This window comes from Heterocephalus glaber, unplaced genomic scaffold (assembly GCF_053883595.1).
Source record: "Heterocephalus glaber isolate CG9 unplaced genomic scaffold, H.glaber_assembly_v1.0 deba00001577, whole genome shotgun sequence".
Lineage (NCBI taxonomy): Eukaryota > Metazoa > Chordata > Mammalia > Rodentia > Bathyergidae > Heterocephalus > Heterocephalus glaber.
This window is the reverse complement of record NW_028258358.1, coordinates 9,294,765-9,317,312: the sequence shown is the minus strand read 5'-3', so window position 1 is coordinate 9,317,312 and position 22,548 is coordinate 9,294,765. Positions and strand designations below refer to the sequence as shown.

At 37.5% G+C, this 22,548-nt stretch overlaps 1 pseudogene; it reads left to right on the top strand.

The window, feature by feature from the left end:
• The first annotated feature begins 798 nt into the window (after nt 1–798).
• On the top strand, nt 799–1,267 carry LOC101718883 (CXXC motif containing zinc binding protein pseudogene; annotated as a pseudogene).
• The last annotated feature ends 21,281 nt before the right edge of the window (nt 1,268–22,548 follow it).

Sequence of the window (22,548 nt, the reverse complement as noted above, 5' to 3'; positions counted from 1 at the left end):
ACTTAATTTAAAACAAAATACATATTTGGGAGTGGTTGTTTCTTTTCTCTCTTGCTTAGTTAAGATGAATCCTACATCTCTGTTTAAATGTCTTCTTGTCACACCTATCTGGTCTTTGCAATCTTGATGGCCAAGCCTTGCCTCTATTCATTACTTCATGTTTGGCAGCATACTGTTGGCCAGATTTCCTCCAAGACCCATCTCTCTTTCTTTTTTTATGTTGTAATCTCCATGAGAACAAGAATGTTGTTCTCTGCCAGCCCCAAGGATTAGATCAGAGGCACTAGCTACATTTGTCTCAAACAATCTTTTCAAGGATATTTGTGTAGCAAACAGCCTTGGAAGACTGAGATGGCACTTCCTTTCACAATACAAATACACAGGATCATTGCCTATTATAAAATATTTAGGTTCTCTAGGCTCAGGGTTCTTTTCCTGTAACTTAATCAGTTGCATATGCCAGTGTCACCTGGCCCTAGTCACATTAACCTATGGAAATGCATCTTAGGAAATGGATACAAATATTGATATTCTAGCTACTGCTATGGCTGTTAGTCCTTTGATCAAGGGATCTCATGTCTTTTGTCAAGTATTCATAAAACTGTGGTAGATTAATTTGTTAGCATATAAATATGCCAACCCATCACAATCCTTGATAATGTGCAACATAATTACCATTAGAAAAAAATGTGAATTAAAACTCAATTATCTATCATCACATATCTGTTAGAATGACTAAATTAAAAAAAATAATTAGATAAAGTAGCAGCTGCTGCACTAAGCCAAATTACTATAGGGAAAACAATGCTGCAGCTCAAAGCCACGTTGGGAAACATCACCAACCTCTAGCCTTGGGCGAGGACTTCTGGTGGTACCTGAAGATGAAATGCGCAACTGTGATTTCAGAGAAGTGGCAATACTGATGGACTGATGGACAGTGTGGCACTGAAGGGAGAGCATGGCAGTGCCTCTGTGGTCCATAAGTGCAACCTGTGAGCATGGGAAAATTCCATTAAGATTTTGAGTAGCATCACCAGGTCTTATCATGCTGAAGATAATGAGAAGTTCAAGACAATTGTGAAGTTTGAGTGCCAGGGCCTCGAACCAGTTGATTTTCAGTCCCAGACAGGGTTTGCTGCTAAGGACATGGAGGCAGGGACTGTCTTCAGTGACATTAATCTGCAAGAAAAGGACTGGACTGACTGACAAAAAGGCCCAGGAGTCTATGGGAATCTACAAGGTCACACACCAGTTTGTGACGTGCTGAACCCTCTTCTGCAGACTTCCTTTAAGAACTGAGAAGAGACAAAGTGCCCGAAGCAGTAGCACCACAGACGCTGGTGCCCTTATCCCTATTTCTTGGCCACTGTACCGTGCCCTCATAATCCTCATGCTGGGCTTAGTCTTAGTTCTCAAGCCCACCATTAAAGCCTCTGTTCTCGCTGCACTGGTGCGTGAAAAAGAGTAAGGGAGCAGCCCTTTCCCTCCACCAGTAAAAATTCACATTGGAGGTCTCTGCCTTCTGGCACCTTCCTGTGGTTTTAAGTCCCTGATGCTGATCCAGTTTGCAAAATATGCAGGAGCATACAGCTTCTAAAGGTTCCACAGCTCATGGAGAGAGGGCAGGTCAACCCAGGGGTCGAAAGCTGTGAAAGTCAGTGGCATAAAGGGCAGGGAGGGAAGTCTATGGAATGGTGCCATGAGCCAAGCAGTCCTGAGCCAAAATACCGCATTGATTAGCTTGGTTCTCAAGTAAACCCAAGCATTTCTGTTAGCCAGTATCACTTCACATTCCAGGGCTAAGGGACCTCAGAGGTCAGCAGCCCACTCCTCATATGTATTTGCTGTACAAAATTCCTGGCTACTGGTCATCAAGTCCCTGCTCACTTGCTGTGATGGGCACTCCCAGCCGATCAGGAGAGGCAGTATGAACATTTTTCCTTGTGCTCAGTCAGCCTCTGTGCTTCCCAAAGTAGCTCCTGCTGATACTGATTTGCCCTCTGTGGCCACTCTCCAGGCAATACTTTGGAGTTATGAAGAGAATAGTCAAGACCTGCTCATGGGCCTGGGTTCCCTGGGCCTAAAAGTCCCCACACACCAGGCGAAATTATTCAGTGCACTGCTAGGCCATGACAGGATGTGCATGCTTTCTCTCTGGTGAGCCCAGCATTTGTGAATCTTATTACTACAGGTATTATTTCTCCACTGTTCTGCTGGCACCTGGAATTCTTTGGGAAAAAAAGTTATCTGTGTCTACCACTGTCTGAGCATGGGAGAGGGTCCACCCACTCCCAGGCTGCCTAGAAAGGAAGGGATCCTTTGGCTTCAGGAAAAGCTGGGTGATGAGGAGGTGCCTACCTTGTCCCCTTTCCAGTCTGGCAGCCACCCTGTGTCCTCCAGGTCACCTGTGTCCCTTGTTCCTTGGGCTCTTCTGAGCCTGACAGCAGGGCTTCAGCAGTCCTCCTTAAACTGGCCTCCTGCCCACTGTGTCCAGCCTTGACTGGAAACCAGTCATACAGGAAACACTTGGCAGGAGAAACAGCTTCTCTCGTATGTAGTCTCTGTATCGGCCAGTTTGTGTTAAGTTCAAGAAGTCAAACCCTAAAGAACTAAAAGTTTTCTTTGTATTTTAACTTATTTTGTATCTTTCAGGAGGTAGGAGAACTCATGTAGTCATTAACAGGTTAAAAGAAAAATGGAAAAGATGGTCAGTAGATGCAGAAAACGTATTCAGTAAAATTCAATACCCATTTAACAAATCAAACTCTTAGCAACTAGGAATAAAAGGGAACTATCCTAACCTCACAAATGATATCTACAGAAAACCTAGAAAAAGTCCCATGTTTAATAGATGATGACACATTTGAAGTAATACACTCAAGGTCAAGACAAGAGGAGGAAGCCCTCAATCAGTGTGTCTGTTCATTGTGTTGGAGATGCCGCTGGTGTGGGAAGACACAAAGTAAGGTGAAAGGATAGGAAATGAAGAAACAACTCAGTTCTTCATAGAGTACAACTTTTTTTTTTTTTTTTTTTTTGGTACCAGGGATCGAATTCAGGACCTTGCACTTGCAAGGCAGGCAGCAGAACCACTGAGCTAAATCCCTGGCTACAAATTTCTACTTAGACCAAAAGAAATAACAGATGCTGGATTTAAGATCAACCTACCTAAATTAAATGTGATAGCATTTCAGTATGCTACTAACAAGCAAAATATAATTTAAGAAAAGATATCACTTATAATAGCAACAAAAAACCCTCAAAAGTAACTGAGAAGTACTTTCTATCAAGCATGCAAGAAGATTTGTTACCTTAATGAAGAAACTGTTAAGCTTTACTGAAAATTGTTCAAACCCAAATAAATGAAGACCTGTAGTACTGATGGATAAGAAGGCCTGATATGATATTATAAGGATACAAAGAAAGTTGATACAAAGAACACACTTATAAAAAAATAACCTGGCAATATAAAATACTGGCCAAGGATGTAGAGCAACTGGAACTGGTGAGAATGCAAAATGACATAGCCACCCTGGAAAACGGTGTGCAATTTCTTATAAAGTTAGACCAACATTTGCATAAGATGCTGCAAGCTTGTTGCTAGGTATTTCACTTAAAGAAATAAAATTTTATAGTTACCCCAAAACTTGTAAACAACCGATGATAGCATATACATTCATAATTCTAAACTGTCAAAGCTATAACTATCCATCAATGGCTAAGTAGACAAATGAATTGTGGTACATTATTACAATGGAATATTATAGGGCAATACAAAGGAATGAACTACAGTAAGTAATATAGAAAACTTGGCAGGCATTATGCTGAGTAAAAAAACTGAGCCTCAAAGGTTACATACAGTTTGACTCCATTTATATGTTGCACTACAAAAGACAAAACTAAGTTAAAAAGAGAACAGATTAGTGATTGACAAGAAGTAAAAATGAAGCAAAAATGTAACTAAAAATGGACAACATAAGGGAATTTTTTAAATGTACTAAATCTATCCATGAGTAAAAGTCATAGAACTGTGCTATGTATTATTTTTTAAATAAAAATTTAAAATATCAATAAAATACCCATATTTCTGTCCATATTTCATAAGTATCTAAACTTTGTATAATTTTTGAGAAGTAATTGATATACAGTAAAATGTATAGCTCTTAAGTTAACAAATTTTAACAAATAAAACATGTATAACTTTTGGCATGCAATTCTATATCTTGTTTTCTTTCTTTTGGCCAATATACCTTTTGTTCTCATGCTCTCATCATAAATAGTAAATCTTGGTGATGCCATATTGTTTTATAATCACTAAATATGTTAATTTGTCACACATATCCTATAGTGTACTCAAGAGTAAAAGGTAACAATTTAATTTCAGTAAATTCATCTCATCTGAATGAATATGTGAAGGCAATATTTTATTTTTTGTGTTATCCATAACAAGACTCCTCCTTTTCATTCTTTTAAAAACACTATAAATATATCCACATTATATTAATAATATAGAACTCTTAAGAGGTTACATTAAAACTTTATAAATGCAGTGTTCAGCATACATATGTGGTTATAAAGCCAGATGTAGCTAATAATGACACAATTTTTTAAAAGCTTCTCATGTAGATACAGGGCAAAAATAAATGTCTCAAGAATACTTCATCTTCTCTTTGTGTATCTATGAGTGTTTCAAATTATTGATAGAGCATTATAAAGATTTTTTAGCCAACACAGTTATGGAAATATACAAGCTTTATAATCAATTTTGTGTGGTATGACAATATCTAAAGTATGATCAAAAGTCTAACAGTGGCCAAGAGAATCAGAAATAAAAGTCAGTGTATTTCAGTGAGTTTCAAATGGATTCATAGTCAAAGGGAAAAAAGGTAATTATGTAGCTTAAGAAAATAAGTGGCATATAATAAATTTTATTCAAAGACAATGTAACAGAACCCCATTCAAATAAGCTAAACTGTTTTTGAATTCTTTCACGTTTTAACCTTGAAGAAATCTAGTGACAAGACCAGACCTGTTCTTTAACCAGCCAACCAAGTAAAAACTATGATCGATACTATAAAGAGCAAACCTAGCTCCAGCATTGCTGAGCTTGAGAATAACTGTGCTTCTGAGACAACAGGCAGGACATCTCTGTGGTCAGGGACTTAACACTTCCCAAGTGTAGTTTGGCACCTTCTCGGGTCAGTGCTAACTTGAGCAATTAACCTGTTTGCCTATTCATGCCTCCTTTCCAGATTCCTAATGGGGTGAAAAATACTGAATAGCTCAGAAATCACTGCTGGCTGGTATTTCCAGAGATGTGTTCTTTCCTTAACCCCCTGGGAGCATAATGTAATTTGGGCCTTTTTGGCTTCCTGTTTGTACTTTATTGTTAAAATGATATATCACACATATCAAATAGAGGAACCTGATTCAATCAGATTTGGTAAGGAGTTCCTGGTGTGCTCACTTCCTGCAGCAGAGTCCTGGGGCAGTTGTCAGGTGGGGATATTACCTGTTGAAGCTTCTTCATTAATAATGTTGGACAGAATTTATAAGTAGCACAAAAGCGGTTAGTTCAATTGAATGTACCTTTCCTGTAGTATCAGCACAGTTACACTAAACAGCATAAGTATTAGCATTCTACACTTAAACCACATAGAGGGCTGTTTTTGTTTTTGCCCTTATGGCTCTTTATAAACGAATTGGGGTCATAGGTACTTATCGCAGGCACAGTTAAGAGAAAAGTCTTTATTCTAATCTTGTCCAGACCCTCTTATTTTCAGCCATCCTGGTTTATGGCACACATTAATCTTCTTCTGGAAACTGTTTTGTTTAATTTACCACCTGATCTTTATCGAGACTTTCCTCTTAATGGCAGAGCAGTTTCAGACTGTTTGACTGCAAATAATCTAAGTTCCATCTTCAGCTTCTCTATTCATCAGCTGTGTGACACTTAATAACTCTGCCTCAGTTTCCTTGTGTACAAAATGGAGATTATAATACTGCCAGGTAGATTTATCATGAGGATTAAATGAATTGGCATATACCAGAGGTTATAACAGAGTTTGGTACAGAGTGGGCATGACATAAATAGATATTATTTATTTACCAAATTGTGAGCCACACAAAACTTGTTGCTGACAAGGGGTCAGAAAAGCATGAGTCCACAGAGGAAAAATATTAAGGACAAAATGGAGAAAGGATATATGGAACAGAACTCTATTCTTCAAGTTTTAACTCTGAGCAGAAATTTTTCTGACTGGAAAGACATTTTTCAGTTCTCCTACTTCAGTAGATAAAGTGACAACAAAAGGTCTTATTGAACTCTGTATCCTTAGTGCCTAGAACAAGGCTGGGCATTTAAGACATTCAGTGGATATTTCTTGAACAAAAGTTGCCAACAATAGGGTGGGATGTGTGGAAATAATTATCCTATTCTTTGACCTTGCTCTAATTTCTTTCTACAATCTAGGAAATATTAAACACAAAAGAAGAGATCAACACAAAAGTTTTGAGAACCCTTTTTTTAGACAGTCCTGGAGGGAGGTAGGAGCCTGCAGGTAGAGGTGTGATTCCAGCAAGCTGTCCAGATTCAAATGACACCAAAAGCAATCAACACAGGACTCAGCTTGAGAGGCAGTTGACATTCTGTGTAATTACTGCAAGTGCAACCTGGGTAGTCCCTATTATTGTAAATTGCATTTCCAACACTGTGTGGCATTAAATTAAAAGAAAGAAAGAAAGAAATGCAGTCATGGCTATTAGCGAAGCTGAATTGGAACTCCTAGAAAATGTCAAGGAGATCTTAATTGTGCTTTATATAATGGTCTCCTAGGCTAATAAGATATGATCTAAAACCATTAGGTATGAGAAGGTAAACATTTTAAGAGCACTTTTTTGCCAAAAGGCTCTTCATCTTTATTTGACAACTCTCACTTAGCCTTGAGGTAAAATATTGCAGTGTTCTGAAATAACAAATATTGTTTTTGACAGAGGCAACAAGGCCCGCCGTGTGGGAGCATATTCAAAGATAACTCAGATGGAGCAAGGAAGTCTATAAATCTGATTCTTAAAGTCTCACCTCACCGCTTTCCACCTGCACCCCTAGCAGAGCCAGTGGGCAGATAGTCTCTAAAAGTTGTTAGCATGTCACATAGCATGTGATTCCAAAGTGCTGGGAAACACCCATTACCCTGACAAGCTTCAGAACACATAAATCTATTTAAACTTAGAAATGACAGATTCATTTTCTCAAGGTCAGAATCTCACCAACAGAGAGCTATATATTTATGTCTCTCTCTTTCTTTCTTTTTCTTTTCTTTTTTTTTCAATGAGTGTCTGAGCTAAGACAATAGATCCTGGAGTGGCTGTGGCTGTTGGAGATTTTACAGAATCTTGTTCTCATTTATTGATAAAAGTCACCTGCCATCACACAGGACTATCTCACCTCTCCGTAATTTCCAAAGTCTGATTCTCTGTTTCTGGTTCAAGGAGTAAAATTTTCACTTAGTTCTTAAATAGATACTCCCAGCTAGAAAGGGCCAGTGTTACAATGTGCAGTTCGGTTCTGTTTGTAAACACAGCTTAGAAGTCATTGTTAGGACTTGCGAGCTTTGGTTCCAGTTTGTCTCAGTCTTGTGTGTATTCTGGCAAGCAACCTAATGCTTCTTTGTACCTTTGCTTCTCTATTTGCACAAGGGGGGAACATCCCCTCTGAATGCAATTTGTACAGTGCCCTGGGACACCTGCACAAATTGTGCTGTTTCAAACAGATATTAAGATGGTGTTTGTTTAATCTACTGCATAGTCAGAATAATACTTTCCTTAATGTTGGTTGGGCAGTGTTTACCAAAGTGTGCTTGTTTCATTAAACATTAGCTCTTTGGGATTAGATGTTACATGAAATGGTCACTTTTGTCAAATTAATTTATGAAACCCTAAGGCAAATGAAGTGACTCAAAGGCCTTTGCCTCTGGACTTCTCAGACCCTTTATTTAATATGTTAGCAAGCATTATGAATCTCTTAGATAGAAATGGTATGTGGTGTTTCCCAAAGTTATTTACATAGCATTTGGGAGGTGGGTAGGGGGAGCTCAGAGTTAGAGGAAAGCTTTCTGTGAAACACTTGGTAGTTCACACAGAAGAATAAGGGCAGTTCACAAACATTACAGAGGAAACACAGTATTGAAAAGCAGCTCCGTTCTTTGAATATTGCAAAAGAAGCTGTTTTAGCTGGCCTGCATTTAACTAACTCACCAGACTAACCTGCAGTTAGGTAACTAATTCACCACTAACCTGCACTTAACTAACTTGCTAGACCAGCTTTTCATCACTCTGTAATGCACACCAGTTGAACCATATTAAAGTATAGTTCTGTGGGTCAAAAAATGATAACAGATCAATGTTTTCATGTATTTCCACTTAACACCAATTTTCCTGCTAAATTAAACCCTTAGGGCTAGTGAACTAAATAGTAGTTTAAATGCCTGAAAGCTTCCACTCACACCACTTGAATTATGCTTATCAAGGTGATTGTTTCTGAATATTTTTAAATGGTTTTTATAATTACATAATTTAACTGGGTAGTGTACAAACCTATAGAATATAACTATGAGTTGGAAATGTTAGTTGTTGATGCTGTGAAAACTAGATTGAATGCTTGTGAGGATTCATTATGGTAAGATTTTATAGCTCTCATGACAAGAGATATAAGTGAAATATGTTAAAAATTAGGGGCAAAACTTTAAAATTGTGGAAATGTGTACTTTGTATTTGAAGCAACTTTTAATTTTTGATGCACAATAAAGAAACTGAAACTAGAAGTTAAGGATAATATATTATGATTGTGATGGACAAAAGAAAATTTCAGAATTCCTTAGATGACCCCTACAGAAAGAAATAACCTTGGTATTATGTCAAAAGATTGAAGATCATAGAGGGACTGTATCTAAATATTTAATAACTGATATGGTTTAACACTGACCAAACAAATGCCTGTCCCATTGAAAAGGATGAATTTAAACAATTGTCCAGCCATGTTGGTGCATGATGGCTGAATGTCAATTCTGCCTATCAACATTTTATGTTAAAAAGCAACATTTTGAAAGTTGATTCCATTTTTAAGTGATTTCTTTTAGGTACAAGTCTTGATTGTTTAACCAAATACTACTTCTGAGCCCTTCAGATGAAGGCTTCTCTCAGATTACCTCTCTTATCAACGCAGAGAGGACCTAGCACACCGGGATTTACTGGGTGCTCTCCGAAGAAGACATAATCCCCTTTAGGAATTAGGAAATAAAGAAAAGAGGATCATCCCAGTAAGCAAAAGTCCTGGAAGTCCCTTTGAAACAAGTACAGAAACAGAAAGGGGTTCCATAAATCACTTCCTTGTAAATCAATCATTTGATGAAAGGTAAAACACACAGATAATGAAAAGGAGTATTTGAAACCTAGATTCAGATTTGGACATAATAAATACTCCAAATATCTGCTGCCAGAAGGTAGTTCCTGACCACAAATGAGTTGTCCTTTGGGAAACTTGAAGGAACTTGGTGGGTATCTGAGCTGGGTATGTGGCTGACTTGATGTCTTTCACAGTCTTGTCATTAGAGCACATGGAGGACTTTCTGGCCATGGCCCTGAACCACTTCTTGGCAGTTTAGAAATTGTAAGTAAATCAAGTTACAAAGGAGAGAAATGTCAACATAAACTTATTCTCAAAGGACAAAAACATAATGAGACCTGCCCACAATTGTCAGTTTTTAATTAGCTGGAAACAATAAATTAAGAGTAATTTAAGTGTCCCTCGAGGCAGATAATAATAAACAATAACAAAATAATGATTTTGTTAAATAGAAAATATCATAGTTATGTCAGAGTTTTATTTTTCTTAAATTTTACTCTCTTAAAGTCAGTCATCTCTTCTTTTGGGAAGTTTGTTACTGTTAATCTGTGACTGGAGCGAGTCTGAATTGGAAGTGCTCACTAGCCCTTGGCTCAGTACCTAGCTATGGGTTCGAAGCACCCAGGAAACACTAGGGACACACACCAGGTGCCACTCACAGAGATTCTGAATGACCTGGTTTGTGATGATGCCAGGGCAACTGGATGTCAATAGTCGCCCACTTTAATCGTTATTGGTTGGTCAGCTGTGCCCACCTCACTCGAGAGCCTATGGGAAATGCCAGAGCTTGAGTCTCACCCTAAATCCACTGAGAATCAGAATTTGCATCTGAACAAAATGCCACGTGGATTCCAGGGATATTACAGTTGAAAAGTAGAAACATATTTCTCAAAGGATTATTAGAGAACCTACATACAATCATGTTATTTATTTTATTTACTTATTTATTTTATTTTAAAAATTCATATATTTTGGGTTCCAACTTAGCTCTTGGATAAAAATTTCTGGGGATGTGAAATGAGTGTGGAGAATCAACAACTGAATAAACACCCAGGTGGAACTTATGAGCATCTCAATTGGAAACTACTGTCCCTGAAAATGAATGTGTCTTGGGATTCTTGGTAATATAGCTAAGGTCCTGGGTCTGAAAGGCCATGGAAGTGTTCTAAGGGGGAGACAGAGGGTTCACTGTGGGTGTGAACAGGGACAGGTGGCCCGGTCTGCTTCCTCATTCAGATTAATACCTACCTGAAGAAGATGCTCAGGCTGTTTCCAACTTTGGGGACATTTGTGTCTGGTCTTTCTATGAATGAGTGAGATGCAAAAGTGTATAATCTAAAAGGCTTGCTTATAGTTCTTCAAGTGCCAAATGTTAACTGAGAAGTTTTGGACCAGTGTTAGCGTTTTTGTTTCTCATCACAATTTAAAATATCTGTTCCCAGAAGTAAAGTTCATTGGTAGGGTAGGTGTCTAAGAAACTCTCATAGAAATGACTGACACAAGCTTGTCTAAATACAGTATTTCTTTTTTACTTATACTCTGATTTAGGTTGAGGCTGTTTCTAGATACGAAGGAGGAGCACCCTTTGATGACAGGTGCTTGTGCCCAACCACAGTGGAAGCACAAATCACACTAGTGGCAAAGAACAATGCTAGACAGTACAATGCCACTCCTGGGTGACACAAGGTGGGCTTCCCGTATAGGTGATGGTTCTGTGCTATATCTTTACTGTGCCCCCTCTCATCAGTTCCAAATGTGGAAATCTGATGTTTAGTGTGATAACATTTGGAGGCGGGGTCTTTGGAAGGTAATTAGGTTCAGGAGGACTGTACCCTTCAGAATGGGATTAACCCTAGCCCTTGTAAGGAACGGCCAAAGAGCTAGTCTCCCTCTTTCTACAATGTGAAAATACAAGGATGTTTATCAGCCTACAACCTATAAAAGAACGCTCATTAGAACCCCACCATGCTGGCACTAATCTGTTATAGCATTTTTGTAGCAGCCTGTACTAAGACATCCCCCAATTTAAAAAAATAATTCTACTATAGCTTTTCTTTATTCTAGTAACAGGTGCCTATATATCAGCTCATGGTCATTATTATGGATCCAAGCATGATTTTTTTGTTTTTGTACTAATTTTCTAGGGCTGCCATATCAGACTACTGGAAACTGAATCACCTAAAATAAGAGAAATTTATTGTCTCACAGTCTAGAGGCTAGAAACCTGAAATGTAGGTATTGGCAGGCCTCTCTCTCTCTCTCTCTCTCTCTCTCTCTCTGAAGGCTCTAGGTGGGGGTCTTCTTTGTCTCTTACTAGCTTCTGGTAGATTCTGGCAATCCATGGCATTCCTTGCTTTGCCAAGCCTCCCAATGGTCTGTCTTGTTCATCACATGCTGTTCTCTCTGTGTGTCTTCACCTTATCTTCCCTCTGCATGTGTTTGTTTCTATTCCCTTCTCTGCTTAGCATTGGTTATATTAGATTAAGGCCCTGCCCTGTGCCAATACAGCCTCATTTTAACCACTGCACCTACAACAACACTATTTCCAAATGATATCACATTCTGAGGTTGTGGGAAGGACATGAATTTTGGAGGGGGACTGTTTAATGTAGCACAGCTTTTATTTTATTATTATTGTTTTCCCTTTTACTCTTCTCCCAGTCTTTTCAATTTTTATTGGTAGAAACTATTCATTTTACAATATATGTCCTATATTCCACCTTTTTTGTCTTTGCTTATCTAAATGTGCATCCTGAAAGTCAGTGTTGTTTGTATAAATAGTGTTTTTAAATGGTCTATTTCATAATTACTTCAGACTCTATTTTATCTTTGTGATCTTCCACGTTGATAGGTGTCCATTTAGCTTCCTCTTCTTGCTATATATTCCATCAACAGCAAATACCACATTTTATGTACACTCATGCCATTAGGCATGGACTTCTAGGTTACTTCCAACTCTTTGCTGTCCTGCAACACCACACACTGTGGTCATCAATCTCAGTCATGTTTCCTGTGAACTTATGCCCAATTCTCTGGGCCCTGTACAGAAGTACAATTTCCCAGCTGTAGCGTAGGAAGCTAGCATATTTCATTTCACCGAGTTCTGAAAGACTGCTATGCAAAATGCCACTAACCCACACTGACCAGTAGCAGCTGAGAAGTTCTATTTCCCTGTATACTTACAACTTCATCTAAAGTGTGCCCGTCTGATTGTGTGGAGGAGTATTTCAGTTGTCTTAATTTATAATTTTCCACTTACTAGTGAGGCTAAGCCAATCAGCATTCCTTTCTCTGAATTGCTCATTTTTATACTTTATCTTTTAAAACTACATTTCCTATTATTCTCTTACTAATTTTCAGGAATTGCTTATGTAGATATAATCCTTTTTAATTTTAGATATCTCTAGCTCTTTACTACTTTTGCCTGTAGGATCCTTTAGTGAGCAGAGTCTTTAGTTTCAGTGTAATCAAATTCATTGGTTCCCTTTTTGGTTTTCTCTTTTGAGATTTTGTTTCACTGCATCCTTCCCACTTTCCACCATCCATACCACCTCCGTCACCACCACCGTCAGGATAATATTCCTACACGTTTATTTTTAGGCTTGAATTTTGTATTCACTTTTATATATTTATATTTCTACTTTATGTAAAGTACTTCAAATTTTTTAATGAGCCTCACATTGTTTGAAATGGAGTTCTAACTCCTTATCAGAATGTATGAAACTTCTGAAAATTCCCTGGCTACATGTTCTAGATCATGTCCCAATACTTTCTGTCTCTTCACTCCTAATGTGATGAATGCTTCCGTTTTCCCTCCCTACACATGCTCCATTCCTCTGGACTCTGTATGCATTTCCTCCCTTGGCCTGGTGCACTTTCTGCACAGCCTTGTGGACTCTCTTTCAGGCCTGGGCTCAGACATTAGTCCCCCTGGAAGTCTTCCTGGACAACAGGACTGGATTAGCTGCCCCTTTGGGTGCTACTTATCCTTGGTCACATTACACTCTTATTTATCACACTACCATGTAATTGTTTGGTTATTTGTCTATTTCTAAAACTAAATGATAAGCTCTTTGAATGACCAAGCTCAGTCTTACTCATTATTTGATCCATAATGCCTAACCTTTTGGTTGTCACATTGAAAGAATCAGCAAATAATTATATAAAGAATTAATAAATGATTTTTCAGAGTCAGAAAAGTTGGCTCATATTTCCCATATGAACAGAACTGCATTGCCACTTTAGAATATATTTATGAACATATTAACATTATGCCAAGTCATCTATCCTGGTACAAAAAAGATTACTGGATTTCTGACTTGGTTTGTTTAATATTTTGAGTCTCCCTTGCAGTTGGGAACTGTGACACATGATGTTCCCCATTTGTGTAGAAAGCTGAACTTTTGCTGCCTGGTTGCTGATATTGGCTTTCTCCAAAAAGTCCTCCCCACCTCCTTTTATATATTCACCCCTTTCCCCTTTTTCCTATCTTCTTCATTATCTTGTTAAAGCCAATGGGAGTAGAGGATGGGTATCTAGGATGTTAGTCAAAGCCACTGATACTTACCCAGATGATTACAATGGGCTAGGAAGACTCAAGGGCTTGTTTATTTCTTTCTTGGAGTCCTGGCAGTGCAGTGCAAGAGCATGAGGAGGTCAATAACCTCAGGTGATGTGGGCTTGCCTGGCACAGATGCATGAACTGCATCTGAAATGGTCTGCAATGGGAACCAATCATAGCTTATCATTTTCTTCTAGGATTTTTTTTTTTTGGCTAATATTCCCCCTATCCTTGATCAAGATATGTTTTGTTCATTCAACAAATATTTGTTTTATGTAAGCTGCCAAGGTATAAAGATAAATGCACATGTGTCGGGAGCAATGCTACATAATTTTAGGGAAAAATCATTTGGTTAGCCTAGTTCTCTTGCCTACAGCCCAGCTATGGAATTCTAGGACATAATTCCATTTTGGCCTCTGGTCACAACTGAGACCTCAATGATCCGGTGATGCTGTGATTCTCCAGGACAAGAAACATCCTGGGTGTTGAAAACATCCTGGGAGGAACAAACATCTACTCAGTTCCTCATTGTTCTTGGATTGTTACATCTTGTTTACGTGGATGTACTGAACTCTCTGAAAGTCATTTGTTAAATTTATTTCTCCCCATGTACTGAATAAAAGGCTCTGTAAACTCAGGGCTTTTGTCTTTGCCACCCAGAGCAGCACTGATCAGACCCAAAACTCAGCTTCTTAGTCTCATTTTCCTATCTTTCCTGTAATTTGCCTTGTGCTGCCGTGGCTCGCAGGAGACTAGGACTTACTGCAGAGGTTCTAGTGACGTTCCCTTTCCCTGTTCCCTACACACATGGAACCTCCTTAAGGAGCTTACATCTTTGAAGGAAACAGATCATATATGGACTTTCAGCATATGGAATAAGTAAAGGCAGAGACCTTTGCACAGGCTGCCCCAGAAGTGAGGAAGGCAATCTTAATTCCTCAGGGGAAAAGGGACACCTAGGAAAGATGTCAGAAGGGAAGTGATGTCCAAGAGGAGAAAAATGAGGAAAATGGTCAAGAGAAGGGGCCGTATGGGCACAGAGATATGGTAGAGTATGATGTGAGATCAGAAGTATCCAGAGACAATGTGACTTGGTGGACATAACGTGGCATTTAGGAAGGAGAGGTGAGTGATAAGTTTTCTAAAGTAGATATGTGCCTGAATGTACTCCATTCAAAGGTGAAAGTTTGTTAATCTTGAAGGAAATAATGAGCAATAGTGGTAGGGAAGTGACACCACAGGATTGTGTATTTGAAAGATCTCCTGGGCTGTGATGCGGAGGTTGAAATCTTTGACTGCAGCAGATTATTACATTTGCCCAGCAAGGCATACTAACTATTGGAGAAATAGCTATAACAAAGGACTGGCAAATGGGAACAGGTTCAAGAGATGATTAGGAAATAGTAGGATTTGGTAACTGATTATGTGTGTGAAATACAGAAAATCCAGAATAATCTCCAGATTAATGGCTTGGAAGTTGGGAAACAATGTTGTAATCCAACAACACTACAAACACTTAGAGAAAAGCAAGGAGGAAATTAGGAAGCCAATGATTCATTCCATTTTAGACCTGCCAAAGCTGAAAATCCTCTGGGATGTCCAGGTGAAGACATGAAGCATATGATTGAAAAACTGGTTTGAAGATCAAGAACAATGACTTAGATGGAGTTTTTTGGGAAACATCGATAATTAGCTGTTGGTTAAAGCCATGGGTTTAGGTGTGACTGTATCTGGCAAATATGGAGCTTCAAAAGTGAATAGAAGCAAGGATAAAACTCCAAGAAACAATCTTTTTTTTGTTTGTTTCTTTCCTTCCTTTCTCTTCTTCTTCTACTTCCTCCTCCACCTCCTCCTTTTTTTCTTCCTCTCCTTTCTCTCCTTCTCCTTCTTCTTCTGATACTGGAAAATGAACCCAGGTCTTTTGGTCTGAGCTACATCCCCAGGCCCTTTTATTTTTTATTTTGAGACTAGATCTCACTGAGTTCCTAAGTTGTCCAGGCTGGGCTTTGATTTGCTATCTTCCTGTCTTTGCCTTCCTGAGAGCATGGGCCATCACACCCAGCTGAACTCTAACTTTTCAGGGTGCAGGAAAAATAGTCTACAATGGCAATAGGAGATAAGAATGGAATTAGGAATATGTGGCATTATGGTAGGCAGGAATAGAAAAAGTTTGGGTCTGGTAAGGTAAGGCAGAAAAAAGCATTTACTTTATGCAGAAAACAGAAAATCTTTTTTTAAAAACAATTCATCAGTGGTAAAAATGAAAGCTAGATGAGTGATTTGACCTTCAAATAATTAAAGGAGATAATGTAGATACTGGATATAAAGTCTGTGAAACACTGTGTTCTATAAAGACACGCTAATATTCAGCATTCTTTTATCAATGCATGATCTTGAGTGTATCCTCTAGAACTGAACCTATCCTTTGAGTTATTTAATCCACCTATAGTACTGTTATGGAAATCGTGGAAAGAAATACACAGAGACACAGAATTCAGATAAAATAATAAAATTTCTTCAAGCAAGCAGAAGGGCATGCCAGAAACCAGTCTGGTCAATATCCATGCCCTTTGTTCAGCATTTCCCTTTTATATCCTTTTTAGCCATTATCTCATCCCTAGTGGTCTTTGATATGTAAATACAATTCCAGTTCCTATTTACAAGTCACAGACACATGATAGGCACATATACATTGTAAATTCACCCTGGCATGGTAACTTTCTTAGGTTAATGAAGTTACTGGTTAGAGTCAGACAATCTTCACCTTAAACAAGGAGTTACAGGTAAAGCAAATCTTAAAAGAACACATTACTTATTTTGCTTCTACAACTACCTTAATATTCAATCTATTAAGTTAACTAAAACTTTTCCATATCAGTACATTTAATTTCTGTATCTCAATGATATTATAATCATCAATAACAGAGTTAATAGACCTATAATAGAATCTATCAACACTTATCCTCAACACATGCCCCCTCTACAGCTCTATCCATCCTCTTTAAGGAACTCATAGTCTCAAAAAGACTCCTGTCCATTTACTAAATCATCTTGTTTTTTGAGGTACCATCAGAACTTTCTTGTTTTGTCCCTTCTGTGTTCTGGACAGTTCAGAGACCTCCCTTTCTTGCTGGCAGGCAGATCACAGACACTTGCCATCAGACATCTTCCTGTTACCCTAGCCCTGGACTTTGAGGAGCAAGAAACCATATTCTCAGTTCTCCTATATTCACATCATTCAAAGGTTATCACATATTCCTGCTTCAGCAAGTTGTGGGAGAATATTGAGTAATCAGAATCTCCACGTGTACATGGCCATGTGTTTAGAAACAGGATAAAATTTGCACAAAATGCTTGAGGAGTTTCTAACATACCAATCTTCCATTTTAGTTATGAGCCAGTAGTACTTAGCTCTCTTCAGTTGTATCATCATTAGAAATGAAAAGAAATCTAATTTGATCTGTTATGTGTAGAATTGTATCCTCTCCAAGTTCTATATTGACATCCTAACTCCCATCTCAGAATGTAACTATATTTGAGAATAGTCTTTAAAGAGGCAATTCACTTGAAATGATATCATTAGCATGGACTAAGCCAATACAACTGATGTTCTTATAAGAAGAGGCAATTTAAAAACAGGAATAAAGGAAAACCTCCGTGAAGACACATAGAGAAAACAGCCATTCATAAGCCAAGAAGAGAGGCCTCAGAAGAAACCCACCTTCCACCACCTCCATCCTAGAATTCCAGCCTCCAGAATTATGAGAAAACAAATTTTTGTTGTTTAAGTTACTCAATTTGTGGTACTTTCTTATGGCAGCCTTAGGCATCTAATACATAATTTAGTTGAAACATTGATTCTACTATGACTAGAGCATTTTTAAGGATTTCTAAGCTACTTTTTTGTTAATCCTGTCTAGAATTGAGTCAACAGTAAGTGCATGTGGTTTGCAAGATCCATTTTCTTCATCCTTTGTGCACTCCACACTTCCCTTGTCCTCTATAGATCACTAACACAAGTTCTTTTTGTACCCTGGATGTAATCTGTATGGTAATGAGATTCAAGCTTATTAGAGTAATTACATACTCTCTTTTTATGCCTTAAGTAATCTCAGGCTTCAGTTGCCTCTTCTCAAGTCTGTTTCTTTCTTCCAGTCAATCATGTTGACAGAGACAATAAAAGCAAATTAGAATGTGGCCAAGTTCATCTTTTCTCTGTTGTCTTTCACAGGTGGTAGGTTCATGAAATCTCTGTTCTTTTTCTGAACATATTAAAAATTTCAGTCTTGAACTTCTATTAGTTATATCTTGATCTGGGCTTTACTTGGTTTGCTACATTCTAAGAAGTTAGGGAGATTCTTCTTGTTTTGAATTGTCTCTTCTGCTATGTTTTGTATGGGGAACATTGACTTAGACTCAAAACATTCAAGAGCCATCTATTAACTGTGTAACCTGGGTCAAGTTGATTAAACTAAGTTCTTTTATCTGTGAAATAGAGCTTAAAACACCATCTCTTAAGGGAAAACATAAAATTATAGTTAAATTATATAGTTTATCCAAAATAGTTTGTATAGTGTACATTTAAGATATATATATATAAAACCTTCTTATAGCTATTATTATTATTAAAATATTTTTTAGCTCTGAGTTCAAGATATAATTATGAAATCACATCAATCTTATCATTAATTTTTAAATTCTTTATTATGTATTAAAGTCCTATTATATGAAATGCAAAGCATTAAAAAGAATATGTAGTAGGAAGTCTTCTTCCTCCACAGTCTCCTAGCACTTGGTACCTTCTTTGGGAGCAAATAATATTTGCTATGGATGTTGCCTGAAATACTCTGTTCATATCTCTTCATATCTTTTTCCCTCTGCACTTCTTTTAAAACCAAATATTACAATCATATCATTTCTTTGTATACCACCATCTTTTCTTCCTTATACTATCACAATTTGTTAGCTGGGAGTTTCCTCTCTTTACTCTCTTCCTTATATTGCAACTATTTCTCTACTGGGAATTTCCTTTGCTCATTGAATCATCTCCCATTTAAATTTTCTGATTTGGATTCAGAAGTTTTCTTTTCTCTCAGTTTTACAAAGTCTGTCCTTTAATGTGGCACAGTTTAGTGAAAAGGTGCTTTCCTTTTTGTTATCTTCCATGGAATTTAGAAAGAAACCAACACCATTGGCAACATGAAACATTTACTTCTTATAGATTAAATAAAAGATCTAGATTTATATAATGGTGGTGTCTTAGTTTGCTTTCTGTTGCTAGAACAGAATACTTGACACTGAGTCATTTATAAAGACAAAAGGTTTATTATGATTCTGTAGGCTAGGATGTTATATAATGTATAAATATAGTGTCTGTATCCTCTTTGTTGTAATAGTATCCTACATGTATTATGTTAATATTTTCTCACTTAAAATATTTATAGCCAGGTATGGTAGTGCACATCTGTAATCCCAGCACTCTAGAGGTTGAGATAGGAGGATTGTCAAAAGTTCAAGGCCAGCCTGGGCTACAGAGTGCAATTAAGACCAGCCTGGTCTACATAGCAAAATCTTGTCTCAAAGAAAAATTGTATTGAGCAAATTCCAACTTATAATCCTAAACATATCTCCATTTTCTGTAAGGTTGCAAGACTGAGATAATAAAAATACAAAGGTGGAAAGACATACTTCTCTTTGTGCAAGAAAAGTACAATCCAATCAGGGAAGAAAAACATCCAAAAAACAGTGGTTGCACTTAGAAAAAGAAGGAAATAATATACTGATAAATATAGAAAAAAAACCACTTTCACATAAAAGAATGAGAGATGAAACCTTCCTAAATGCTATTACTCCAAAATTATGAGTAGTTCAATATTCAAAACAGGAGGAAATAACTATCAAATCAATGAAATGAAAACAACAATGAAAATATATATCCTATCTTCTTATATGAGGAATAGGCTTTAAAGGCTTGTCACTAGTGAGTAAAATTAATTTCCTTTCAACAAGGACTGAAACTATCCATTTTACTCAACAGCAGTGTGTACGATATGCTAGGCATTATATACAAAATGGAGGAAAAGCAACTAGGGCTGCAGCTTAAATTTAAAGACTGTTCCCTTTCATTTAAATTCAATGGAATAATACAAAACACAATTGGACTAACAGTGAATGGAAACTCATTTATTGTTGATACAGCTACATTTCTGTAAACTCTTTCTTGCTATTGAAATTATATATACAGAGTCTCAAAACAAAACACAGCACATGACTAAGACAGTACTCACTAAAACAAGAACCAAATAGACATGCCTTGATCACATTCGTGAAGTAATATAATTGAACTATACTGCATGAAACCTCGAACACAATAGCCCAAATCTCTGAATGTAGCAGCATAATCAGGGTGGAGAATTTATTGTGGGGGTGACTAAAACCTGCATCAGAGAAATAATGATCCGTCCTTTAATTACTTTCCTTTGTAGTGAGCTTAGATCAATATCAACTGTTTGTTTTATTCAAGTTCTTTTAATTTTTCCTCTTAAAGAAGACATTGCATGACTGTGCAAGTACAAGAACTAAGAGAAATTCACAAGCCCTTGGCAGGGTGGGCAAAAAGCATGATAAAAGTGACAGACACTTGGTCTCTGCAAAGAAAGGCTTGTACAGGAAAAGACCTAACGTCCATTCAGCCTCAGAGTTGGAATAATATCATCTTATGTCTAATTTTTATGAGTGTGGTAAACTCATGAAAAATATATGAGAATGGAAAAGTTTGAGGTTATGTACAAATTGGTGCTTTTAAGTGGATTTTCTGAGCATCCCCTTGAAAGTATCTATCCAGTAGAGCAGCTTAATTAGTTGCTACTTTTAATCTTCCCCTGGGTTCTCATTGTTGGTGCCAAGTGTTATTACTATTGTTGTTTTATTTTTTGCCAAGAAAAATGAGGAAATGAATATTAGCTTTTCAGAAACAAAAGATGCTCCAGGAGCATCCCCAAAGTTCCCACTGCATGCCTCACTGGAAAGAACATATGGAAGGAAAAGAAAACATCCTCTGAGGGTGGCCTGTGTTGAGGGTACCTCTTGTGATCCTCTGGACATTGCACCTGGTTCCCAACACTGATACCATGACAAATAAAACTACATACTTCTTCAGGTGTGGCCTCATACTGAGGCACGCATCCTTTAAATTGGATTCTTTTGAGTGGGAAAATTTATGCATGATTTGGAAGATAATTCAGAACTAGTCCAAGAGTTAATGCTATAATAGGCATAATTTCTCCTTGGGATGTCAGAGTAAGTGTCACAGGCCTTCCTTAAAGGATTGTTTTTGTGTGCTCAACTTCTCCACTCTCAGCCATCCCTCATTTATAATCTGACAGATGTGTCAAATAAAAAGCAGAGAGAAAAAGTGGGGTTAACTGCATGTGTTTCCTTCTCTTGGATACCTTGGGCCCTCAAGTTATGGTTGCATTGGAGCTTTATGTCACCTTCAACAGATTTTGTATTTTATTCCATTTTCAAAGTATTTTTGGAGGAGGACTAGTCTGATAAAAGCTAATCATTTACAGCATGATAAGGATATCCATTACATCAGGGAGTCAAAAACTCTTCTCTCATATACCCCACTGCTAATCTCTTATAAATTCTGTTGGCTCTCAGTGTATTTACCATTGTTATTCTCTAATCACTTTTGGTATGAAAAAGTATTTTTTCATAGACTGGCTTTTATATTTTCTTTATTAATATTTACTCATATTATATTAAAATTAAAAATTAGAAAATAATAAGTATAATGTCACACAGAAAAAAATTCTGTTGGCTCTACCTTCTAACTATATTCAAAATCTTCCCACTTCTCACCCTCACCACTATTACAACTCTGGTCCAAACCACCTTCAAATTTCACCTTGTTATAGCAGTAACTTCTTTACCACTGGACCTGTCTAAGCCCTTGCTCACACAGTCTACTTTCAACATGAAAGAATATTAATAAACCAACTACTGAAAACCTAAGTCACTCCTTTGCATACAACATTATAATGGTCCCCATTTTACTTGAAATAAATTCCAAAGCCAATATTATGGTATGACTGATTATATTTTTCAGATATGATCATGCACTATCTCTTATCCTTGTGCTTTTCTAGAGCCGTGCCACTCTCCAATAAGGAAATGCGATCTATATATCTCTGCACTGAGCCTGGTCAGATCTTTATGCGGACAGTCAGCAGAGTATGTCAGAACTGACACTCTGTGACTTCCAAAGCTAGTTTACATAAATGCCATGCATTTCCTCCTTGCTTTTTTGGGAAGCTCAACTTGGAAACCAGAAATCATTGTGTGAAAAATCCAAAGACATCTAAGGGAGATCATGAAGAAGAGGAATGATCCCTGTGGCCCACAGTTCTGCCTGAGATCCCAGATTACAGACAGTACCAATGGCCAGGACTATGATTACTCATTATTTAAGTGGATGCTCCAGGTCCTAGTTAAGCTGCCTGATCCTGTAAATGGCAATCAGGAGCTATTTACAGAAATCCTAAAGTAAATTGCATAATTGTACACAAAATAAATGATT